Genomic DNA, 12,274 nt, shown 5'->3' on the forward strand with positions numbered 1-12,274 from the left:
GTCACTGTGTGCAGTGCAAGGGGAGGCTATATAGTGGTGTATCAGAGGTGTTGGTTGTTGGGCTGCCTTTTAAGGCTTCCTGACAGGCTGGCATTGCTGTTTACCCACTGCTCCGCAAACTGCTTTTTTAAAAGCAATCCAATCTCCCTTATCCTCTAGTCACTTAGGTCACAGCTGTGCCATCGAGCTTGTCACATAGTGCTCAGATATTCATTGGGCCTCACACAATCCAAAAGTGTCCAGTGTCCAAAAGTGTGTGCAGAGATTCAAACTCTCACTTATCCTCTAGTCACTTAGGTCACAGCTGTGCCATCGAGCTTGTCACATAGCGCTCAGATATTCATTGGGCCTCACACAATCCAAAAGTGTCCAGTGTCCAAAAGTGTGTGCAGAGATTCAAAATCTCACTTATTCTCTAGTCACTTAGGTCACAGCTGTGCCATCGAGCCTGTCACATAGCGCTCAGATATTCATTGGGCCTCACACAATCCAAAAGTGTCCAGTGTCCAAAAGTGTGTGCAGAGATTCAAAATCTCACTTATTCTCTAGTCATTAAGGTCACAGCTGTGCCATCGAGCTTGTCACATAGCGCTCAGATATTCATTGGGCCTCACACAATCCAGAAGTGTCCAGTGTCCAAATGTGTGCAGAGATTCAAACTCTCACTTATCCTCTAGTCACTTAGGTCACAGCTGTGCCATCGAGCTTGTCACATAGCGCTCAGATATTCATTGGGCCTCACACAATCCAAAAGTGTCCAGTGTCCAAAAGTGTGTGCAGAGATTCAAACTCTCACTTATCCTCTAGTCACTTAGGTCACAGCTGTGCCATCGAGCTTGTCACATAGCGCTCAGATATTCATTGGGCCTCACACAATCCAAAAGTGTCCAGTGTCCAAAAGTGTGTGCAGAGATTCAAAATCTCACTTATTCTCTAGTCACTTAGGTCACAGCTGTGCCATCGAGCTTGTCACATAGCGCTCAGATATTCATTGGGCCTCACACAATCCAAAAGTGTCCAGTGTCCAAAAGTGTGTGCAGAGATTCAAACTCTCACTTATCCTCTAGTCACTTAGGTCACAGCTGTGCCATCGAGCTTGTCACATAGCGCTCAGATATTCATTGGGCCTCACACAATCCAAAAGTGTCCAGTGTCCAAAAGTGTGTGCAGAGATTCAAAATCTCACTTATTCTCTAGTCACTTAGGTCACAGCTGTGCCATCAAGCCTGTCACATAGCGCTCAGATATTCATTGGGCCTCACACAATCCAAAAGTGTCCAGTGTCCAAAAGTGTGTGCAGAGATTCAAAATCTCACTTATTCTCTAGTCACTTAGGTCACAGCTGTGCCATCGAGCTTGTCACATAGCGCTCAGATATTCATTGGGCCTCACACAATCCAAAAGTGTCCAGTGTCCAAAAGTGTGTGCAGAGATTCAAACTCTCACTTATCCTCTAGTCACTTAGGTCACAGCTGTGCCATCGAGCTTGTCACATAGAGCTCAGATATTCATTGGGCCTCACACAATCCAAAAGTGTCCAGTGTCCAAAAGTGTGTGCAGAGATTCAAACTCTCACTTATCCTCTAGTCACTTAGGTCACAGCTGTGCCATCGAGCTTGTCACATACTGCTCAGATATTCATTGGGCCTCACACAATCCAAAAGTGTCCAGTGTCCAAAAGTGTGTGCAGAGATTCAAACTCTCACTTATCCTCTAGTCACTTAGGTCACAGCTGTGCCATCGAGCTTGTCACATAGCGCTCAGATATTCATTGGGCCTCACACAATCCAAAAGTGTCCAGTGTCCAAAAGTGTGTGCAGAGATTCAAAATCTCACTTATTCTCTAGTCACTTAGGTCACAGCTGTGCCATCGAGCTTGTCACATAGCGCTCAGATATTCATTGGGCCTCACACAATCCAAAAGTGTCCAGTGTCCAAAAGTGTGTGCAGAGATTCAAACTCTCACTTATCCTCTAGTCACTTAGGTCACAGCTGTGCCATCGAGCTTGTCACATAGCGCTCAGATATTCATTGGGCCTCACACAATCCAAAAGTGTCCAGTGTCCAAAAGTGTGTGCAGAGATTCAAAATCTCACTTATTCTCTAGTCACTTAGGTCACAGCTGTGCCATCAAGCCTGTCACATAGCGCTCAGATATTCATTGGGCCTCACACAATCCAAAAGTGTCCAGTGTCCAAAAGTGTGTGCAGAGATTCAAAATCTCACTTATTCTCTAGTCACTTAGGTCACAGCTGTGCCATCGAGCTTGTCACATAGCGCTCAGATATTCATTGGGCCTCACACAATCCAAAAGTGTCCAGTGTCCAAAAGTGTGTGCAGAGATTCAAACTCTCACTTATCCTCTAGTCACTTAGGTCACAGCTGTGCCATCGAGCTTGTCACATAGAGCTCAGATATTCATTGGGCCTCACACAATCCAAAAGTGTCCAGTGTCCAAAAGTGTGTGCAGAGATTCAAACTCTCACTTATCCTCTAGTCACTTAGGTCACAGCTGTGCCATCGAGCTTGTCACATACTGCTCAGATATTCATTGGGCCTCACACAATCCAAAAGTGTCCAGTGTCCAAAAGTGTGTGCAGAGATTCAAACTCTCACTTATCCTCTAGTCACTTAGGTCACAGCTGTGCCATCGAGCTTGTCACATAGCGCTCAGATATTCATTGGGCCTCACACAATCCAAAAGTGTCCAGTGTCCAAAAGTGTGTGCAGAGATTCAAAATCTCACTTATTCTCTAGTCACTTAGGTCACAGCTGTGCCATCGAGCTTGTCACATAGCGCTCAGATATTCATTGGGCCTCACACAATCCAAAAGTGTCCAGTGTCCAAAAGTGTGTGCAGAGATTCAAACTCTCACTTATCCTCTAGTCACTTAGGTCACAGCTGTGCCATCGAGCTTGTCACATAGCGCTCAGATATTCATTGGGCCTCACACAATCCAAAAGTGTCCAGTGTCCAAAAGTGTGTGCAGAGATTCAAACTCTCACTTATCCTCTAGTCACTTAGGTCACAGCTGTGCCATCAAGCTTGTCACATAGCGCTCAGATATTCATTGGGCCTCACACAATCCAAAAGTGTCCAGTGTCCAAAAGTGTGTGCAGAGATTCAAACTCTCACTTATCCTCTAGTCACTTAGGTCACAGCTGTGCCATCGAGCTTGTCACATAGCGCTCAGATATTCATTGGGCCTCACACAATCCAAAAGTGTCCAGTGTCCAAAAGTGTGTGCAGAGATTCAAACTCTCACTTATCCTCTAGTCACTTAGGTCACAGCTGTGCCATCGAGCTTGTCACATAGCGCTCAGATATTCATTGGGCCTCACACAATCCAAAAGTGTCCAGTGTCCAAAAGTGTGTGCAGAGATTCAAAATCTCACTTATTCTCTAGTCACTTAGGTCACAGCTGTGCCATCGAGCTTGTCACATAGCGCTCAGATATTCATTGGGCCTCACACAATCCAAAAGTGTCCAGTGTCCAAAAGTTTGTGCAGAGATTCAAACTCTCACTTATCCTCTAGTCACTTAGGTCACAGCTGTGCCATCGAGCTTGTCACATAGCGCTCAGATATTCATTGGGCCTCACACAATCCAAAAGTGTCCAGTGTCCAAAAGTGTGTGCAGAGATTCAAACTCTCACTTATCCTCTAATCACTTAGGTCACAGCTGTGCCATCGAGCTTGTCACATAGCGCTCAGATATTCATTGGGCCTCACACAATCCAAAAGTGTCCAGTGTCCAAAAGTGTGTGCAGAGATTCAAACTCTAACTTATCCTCTAGTCAATTAGGTCACAGCTGTGCCATCGAGCTTGTCACATAGCGCTCAGATATTCATTGGGCCTCACACAATCCAAAAGTGTCCAGTGTCCAAAAGTGTGTGCAGAGATTCAAACTCTCACTTATCCTCTAGTCACTTAGGTCACAGCTGTGCCATCGAGCTTGTCACATAGCGCTCAGATATTCATTGGGCCTCACACAATCCAAAAGTGTCCAGTGTCCAAAAGTGTGTGCAGAGATTCAAAATCTCACTTATTCTCTAGTCATTAAGGTCACAGCTGTGCCATCGAGCTTGTCACATAGCGCTCAGATATTCATTGGGCCTCACACAATCCAAAAGTGTCCAGTGTCCAAAAGTGTGTGCAGAGATTCAAAATCTCACTTATTCTCTAGTCATTAAGGTCACAGCTGTGCCATCGAGCTTGTCACATAGCGCTCAGATATTCATTGGGCCTCACACAATCCAGAAGTGTCCAGTGTCCAAATGTGTGCAGAGATTCAAACTCTCACTTATCCTCTAGTCACTTAGGTCACAGCTGTGCCATCGAGCTTGTCACATAGCGCTCAGATATTCATTGGGCCTCACACAATCCAAAAGTGTCCAGTGTCCAAAAGTGTGTGCAGAGATTCAAACTCTCACTTATCCTCTAGTCACTTAGGTCACAGCTGTGCCATCGAGCTTGTCACATAGCGCTCAGATATTCATTGGGCCTCACACAATCCAAAAGTGTCCAGTGTCCAAAAGTGTGTGCAGAGATTCAAAATCTCACTTATTCTCTAGTCACTTAGGTCACAGCTGTGCCATCGAGCTTGTCACATAGCGCTCAGATATTCATTGGGCCTCACACAATCCAAAAGTGTCCAGTGTCCAAAAGTGTGTGCAGAGATTCAAACTCTCACTTATCCTCTAGTCACTTAGGTCACAGCTGTGCCATCGAGCTTGTCACATAGCGCTCAGATATTCATTGGGCCTCACACAATCCAAAAGTGTCCAGTGTCCAAAAGTGTGTGCAGAGATTCAAAATCTCACTTATTCTCTAGTCATTTAGGTCACAGCTGTGCCATCAAGCCTGTCACATAGCGCTCAGATATTCATTGGGCCTCACACAATCCAAAAGTGTCCAGTGTCCAAAAGTGTGTGCAGAGATTCAAAATCTCACTTATTCTCTAGTCACTTAGGTCACAGCTGTGCCATCGAGCTTGTCACATAGCGCTCAGATATTCATTGGGCCTCACACAATCCAAAAGTGTCCAGTGTCCAAAAGTGTGTGCAGAGATTCAAACTCTCACTTATCCTCTAGTCACTTAGGTCACAGCTGTGCCATCGAGCTTGTCACATAGAGCTCAGATATTCATTGGGCCTCACACAATCCAAAAGTGTCCAGTGTCCAAAAGTGTGTGCAGAGATTCAAACTCTCACTTATCCTCTAGTCACTTAGGTCACAGCTGTGCCATCGAGCTTGTCACATACTGCTCAGATATTCATTGGGCCTCACACAATCCAAAAGTGTCCAGTGTCCAAAAGTGTGTGCAGAGATTCAAACTCTCACTTATCCTCTAGTCACTTAGGTCACAGCTGTGCCATCGAGCTTGTCACATAGCGCTCAGATATTCATTGGGCCTCACACAATCCAAAAGTGTCCAGTGTCCAAAAGTGTGTGCAGAGATTCAAAATCTCACTTATTCTCTAGTCACTTAGGTCACAGCTGTGCCATCGAGCTTGTCACATAGCGCTCAGATATTCATTGGGCCTCACACAATCCAAAAGTGTCCAGTGTCCAAAAGTGTGTGCAGAGATTCAAACTCTCACTTATCCTCTAGTCACTTAGGTCACAGCTGTGCCATCGAGCTTGTCACATAGCGATCAGATATTCATTGGGCCTCACACAATCCAAAAGTGTCCAGTGTCCAAAAGTGTGTGCAGAGATTCAAACTCTCACTTATCCTCTAGTCACTTAGGTCACAGCTGTGCCATCGAGCTTGTCACATAGCGCTCAGATATTCATTGGGCCTCACACAATCCAAAAGTGTCCAGTGTCCAAAAGTGTGTGCAGAGATTCAAACTCTCACTTATCCTCTAGTCACTTAGGTCACAGCTGTGCCATCGAGCTTGTCACATAGCGCTCAGATATTCATTGGGCCTCACACAATCCAAAAGTGTCCAGTGTCCAAAAGTGTGTGCAGAGATTCAAACTCTCACTTATCCTCTAGTCACTTAGGTCACAGCTGTGCCATCGAGCTTGTCACATAGCGCTCAGATATTCATTGGGCCTCACACAATCCAAAAGTGTCCAGTGTCCAAAAGTGTGTGCAGAGATTCAAACTCTCACTTATCCTCTAGTCACTTAGGTCACAGCTGTGCCATCGAGCTTGTCACATAGCGCTCAGATATTCATTGGGCCTCACACAATCCAAAAGTGTCCAGTGTCCAAAAGTGTGTGCAGAGATTCAAAATCTCACTTATTCTCTAGTCACTTAGGTCACAGCTGTGCCATCGAGCTTGTCACATAGCGCTCAGATATTCATTGGGCCTCACACAATCCAAAAGTGTCCAGTGTCCAAAAGTTTGTGCAGAGATTCAAACTCTCACTTATCCTCTAGTCACTTAGGTCACAGCTGTGCCATCGAGCTTGTCACATAGCGCTCAGATATTCATTGGGCCTCACACAATCCAAAAGTGTCCAGTGTCCAAAAGTGTGTGCAGAGATTCAAACTCTCACTTATCCTCTAGTCACTTAGGTCACAGCTGTGCCATCGAGCTTGTCACATAGCGCTCAGATATTCATTGGGCCTCACACAATCCAAAAGTGTCCAGTGTCCAAAAGTGTGTGCAGAGATTCAAACTCTCACTTATCCTCTAGTCAATTAGGTCACAGCTGTGCCATCGAGCTTGTCACATAGCGCTCAGATATTCATTGGGCCTCACACAATCCAAAAGTGTCCAGTGTCCAAAAGTGTGTGCAGAGATTCAAACTCTCACTTATCCTCTAGTCACTTAGGTCACAGCTGTGCCATCGAGCTTGTCACATAGCGCTCAGATATTCATTGGGCCTCACACAATCCAAAAGTGTCCAGTGTCCAAAAGTGTGTGCAGAGATTCAAAATCTCACTTATTCTCTAGTCACTTAGGTCACAGCTGTGCCATCGAGCCTGTCACATAGCGCTCAGATATCAGTGGGCCTCACACAATCCAAAAGTGTCCAGTGTCCAAAAGTGTGTGCAGAGATTCAAAATCTCACTTATTCTCTAGTCACTTAGGTCACAGCTGTGCCATCGAGCCTGTCACATAGCGCTCAGATATCAGTGGGCCTCACACAATCCAAAAGTGTCCAGTGTCCAAAAGTGTGTGCAGAAATTCAAAATCTCCCCTGTCCTATAGACACCTTGTTTTACATACTATATAGTTTGTTGGATTTTGTCTACATTTCTACCAAAAATGAGGAAGGCTGGTGGAAGAGGCCGTGGAATTGGGCGGGGGTTGGCAGCTGGTAATGATGGTGTTGGTGGTGGATCTGATGGTAGTGGCAAGAGCAAAATAGGACCGAATGCAGGAGGTGTTGAGCCTGCGTCATCGTCTGGCTACATAAGGCCTAGAACGCTTAGTTTTCTAGGAGTTGGCAAACCGCTTTTAAAGCCAGAGCATCAGGAAAAAGTTTTGTCTTACATTGCTGACTCAGCCTCCAGCTCTATCGCCTCCTCTTCTTCAGTTGTAAAAAGTAAAAGCACTGAGTCGTCATTGGAGGCTCATGTTCATGAACCACACCTTTCCTTGTGTCCTTCACCCCAACCAAGATTGAAGGATGACGCAGGCCATACTACTGATTACTCCATGGAGCTGCTTTCACATACCATGCCTGGATTATCAAGTGAAATGGTGAATTACCCAGGCCAAGATGAATCTGACATGGAGTGCACTGATGCACAGCCGCTGATGGATGATTCTGCTGGTACATTCACTCAGAGCACTACATTGTCCTCGCAGTGTACAGAGCCAGATTCTGACCCTGATGAGACTCAGGTGCCCCTTCCCGCACACTATACCACCATACACGGTGACACAGAGGAAGGTGCACATGACATAGAAGAGGAGGTGATGGATGACCCAGTTGTTGACCCAGATTGGCGTCCATTGGGGGAAGAGGGTGCTGCTTCCAATAGCTCAGATGAGGAGCATCCACAGCAGACATCGACATCGCAACAGCTGTTATCTGGCAGGCCCGGAGCACTCCAAAGACAGGTTCCAAACATCAAAAGAGTTGCTGGACAGCTTGTCCAGAGGGTCAAAAGATCACAGCGTGCTAGGCCGCAAAATGTCTGCCAAAGTAGGAAGAGTGCAGTGTGGCACTTTTTTGAACAAAGTCCTCATGATCAGGCCAAGGTTATCTGTAAGAAGTACGCAAAGACCTTTAGCCGAGGGAAAAATCTGAAAAATTTGAATACCAGTTGCATGCTTAGACATTTAACCAGCATGCACTTGCAAGCGTGGACACAACACCAAACCCCAAGTGCCACATGTGCAACTGATCACAACGAAGGTAGTCAGCAACGCTACATTGTTTCCCCCACTGTAAGCCCACCGGTTAGCACAGCAGCAAATGTTGAGGTGTCGTTGCAAGGCCACAGCAGTCAGGGAATCCCACTGTTATATCAACGAAAGACTGATTCTAGGCCATCAGAAAGAACACCAACTCCATCACCATCATCAACCCTCTCTCAGTCCGCCCTGTCCACCGCTACTTCCACCATATGCAGCTCTCAAGTCCAGCTCACCCTCCCAGACACTATGAGTAGGTCAAGAAAGTACTCAGTCTCTCATCCGCGTACACTGGGTTTGAACGCCCACATTGCCAAACTAATCTCGTTTGAGATGATGCCCTTTCGGTTGGTGGAAAGCACAGCTTTCCGCAAACTCATGGCCTATGCAGTACCACGCTATGACCTACCCAGTCGCCACTTCTTCTCTCGCAAAGCCATCCCAGCCCTCCACCATCATGTGAAAGACCGCATTGTCCATGCACTCAAGCAGTCAGTGAGCGGAAAGGTGCACCTCACAACTGATGCATGGTCCAGTCGGCATGGCCAGGGCCGTTACGTGTCCATCACTGCGCACTGGGTTAATGTGGTGGATGCAGAGTCCACAGGGGACAGCGGTGGTGGGACAGTGCTGCCTAGCCCACGGTATAGGAAACAGTTGGCTGTAGGCGTTCGGCCCTCCTCCTCCTCCACCTCCTCCAGAAGCGAAAGCTCGTCCACAGAGCGCAGTCGTACGAGCACTCCATCTGCAGCTGCCACTGTTGCACACGATGTGTCCCCCTATCGAGCAGCTAGTGGAAAGCATCAGCAGGCTGTGTTGCAGATGATGTGTTTGGGCGACAGACACACCGCCGAGGTGCTGGCCGAGTACTTGAAGCGACAAACTGAGTCATGGCTGGGCAGTGTACATCTTGAGGCAGGCAAGGTAGTTAGTGATAACGGCCGTAATTTTGTGGCAGCCATAGCCCTTTCAAAACTCAGCCACATACCTTGCTTGGCTCACACCTTGAACCTGGTGGTGCAGTGCTTCCTCAAAAATTATCCGGAGTTAACAGCCCTGCTCCAGAAGGTGCGAAGACTGTGCGCGCACATCCACCGGTCGCCTGTACACTCCGTTCGTATGCAGAAGCTGCAGCGATTGCTCCACCTTCCCAACCACCGCCTCATTATCGACATTGCAACAAGGTGGAACTCCACCCTGCACATGGTGGAGCGGCTGTGCGAGCAGAGGCAGGCCATAATGCATTTGTGGGAGGATACACGGCCAGGCACTTTGAGAGCAGACATGGAGTTGACAGGTGTGCAGTGGTCGAAGCTGAAAGACCTTTGTAAAGTCCTTCAGTGTTTTGAGGCATGCACACGGCTGGTATGCGCAGAAGACGCCATCCTAAGCATGAGCATCCCACTTATGCGTCTGCTCATGCAAACTTTGACGCACCTTAAGGAGCAGGCGTCTGCAGCCAATGTTGATGAGGAGGAAGAGGAGGAGGGAATCCTTGATGACATTCAGCCATTGTCTGCTCAGGGACCTCTCCTGGACGAGGTGGAGGAAGAAGAGGAGGAGGAGGAGGATGATGGGGATGATTACTTAGGGGAGGAGGATGCATCTCGTGGGGCAAGTGAAAATGTTGGCATGGCAAGGTCTGGTACAGGGTTTGTGCGTGACTGGAGGGATGTGGATTTGCCAGAAAGTGCTCCTCCACCCAGCACTCGCAGTGCATCATTGACACCGGGAACATTGGCCCACATGTCAGATTATGCCTTGCAGATCCTAAAAAGGGACCCACGCATTGCCAAAATGATGAACGATGCCGACTACTGGTTGGCCAGCATCCTGGATCCACGCTATAAAGGCAAATTACAAAACATCATGCCACAGGAGAACCTTGACCTAATATTGGCTAATAAACAAGCAACTCTGGTAAATCGGTTGCTTGAGGCATTCCCAGCACACAGCAGCAGTGATGGTTCTCACACAAGCCGTACGGGCCGGGGGCAGCTTGGCAGAGGTGTTCGTGGTGCACACAGCAGAAGTGGCGTTGGAGACAGGGGTTTCATGACAATGTTGTGGACTGATTTTTCAAATACCGCTCACACAACTGGTAATACTGCATCGATGGAAAGTGACAGGAGACAGCAGTTGTCAACTATGGTAACAAACTACTTTTCCTCCCATATCGATGTTCTCCCACACAGGTCATTCCCCTTTGACTATTGGGCCGCTAAACTGGACACCTGGCCTGAATTGGCCCAATATGCCTTACAGGAGCTCGCTTGCCCAGCTGCAAGTGTGCTATCGGAAAGAGTCTTCAGTGCAGCTGGATCAATCCTGACAGAAAAAAGGACTCGTCTGTCAACCCAAAATGTGGATGATCTAACCTTCATTAAAATGAACCACGCATGGGTTTCCAAGGATTTTGTCCCACCTTCCCCTGATGACACATAGGGTGACAGAAAAATGGCTTGCTTTGGTCCACCTCTTCCTGGTACTTCACCTATTTCGCCTTTTGCATCAGCTGAATGTCCAACATCAACATATGCCACTTTCTAAAACCCCCTAACTGTGCTGCCTCCCCCCCCATGGCCGGGGTCACCACCTACCGCACGACACCGTGCGAGTGCCGTTGCCCTGGACAGGTGGGTAGGCCAACTCTTGGGCGCGGGCACTGGCACAGGGTCCCTCATAGTGCAATCAAGTGTCTCTGACGGTGGTGGTGCACACCCGCCGTCAGACACACCGCTGTACTATGAGGGGCCCAGTGCCAGTACCGACGCCCACGAGTGGGCCCCCCTTGCTTGGGCAGGGCCCCAGCATTTGCAATCTTTACCTCTCTCTGCTCCTCCGCTGTGTAATCTGGGCCGTCAAATCCATACTGTGCCTGACACCGTCTGAGCCTGCCTCCTGAGACATATATTTTGAATGTGTACGCTATCCATACATGTTATCCAGGGATACGGTACCCTTTCTAACCTTTGTGCAATTACGTGCAATCCATACTGGGCCTAACACCGTCTGAGCCTGCCTCATGCTGTATAGACATATATTTTGAATGTGTACGCTATCCATACATGTTATCCAGGGATACGGTACCCTTTCTAACCTTTGTGCAATCACGTGCAATCCATACTGGGCCTAACACCGTCTGAGCCTGCCTCATGCTGTATAGACATATATTTTGAATGTGTACGCTATCCATACATGTTATCCAGGGATACGGTACCCTTTCTAACCTTTGTGCAATCACGTGCAATCCATGCTGGGCCTAACACCATCTGAGCCTGCCTCATGCTGTATAGACATATATTTTGAATGTGTACGCTATCCATACATGTTATCCAGGGATACGGTACCCTTTCTAACCTTTGTGCAATCACGTGCAATCCATACTGGGCCTAACACAGTCTGAGCCTGCCTCCTGAGACATATATTTTGAATGTGTACGCTATCCATACATGTTATCCAGGGATACGGTACCCTTTCTAACCTTTGTGCAATCACGTGCAATCCATACTGGGCCTAACACCGTCTGAGCCTGCCTCCTGATGTATAGACATATATTTTGAATGTGTACGCTATCCATACATGTTATCTGGGGATACGGTACCCTTTCTATCCTTTGTGCAATCACGTGCAATCCATACTGGGCCTATCACCGTCTGAGCCTGCCTCCTGATGTATAGACATATATTTTGAATGTGTACGCTATCCATACATGTTATCTGGGGATACGGTACCCTTTCTAACCTTTGTGCAATCACGTGCAATCCATACTGGGCCTAATACCGTCTGAGCCTGCCTCCTGAGACATATATTTTGAATGTGTACGCTATCCATACATGTTATCTGGGGATACGGTACCCTTTCTCACCTTTGTGCAATCACGTGTAATCCATACTGGGCGTGAGAACGGCTGGCGAGCTGTTAAGCAAGCTACAGCACCTGTCCA

This window comes from Dendrobates tinctorius, unplaced genomic scaffold (genome assembly GCF_039654945.1).
Source record: "Dendrobates tinctorius isolate UK_male_01 unplaced genomic scaffold, ASM3965494v1 ptg000241l, whole genome shotgun sequence".
Classification (NCBI taxonomy): Eukaryota; Metazoa; Chordata; class Amphibia; order Anura; family Dendrobatidae; genus Dendrobates; species Dendrobates tinctorius.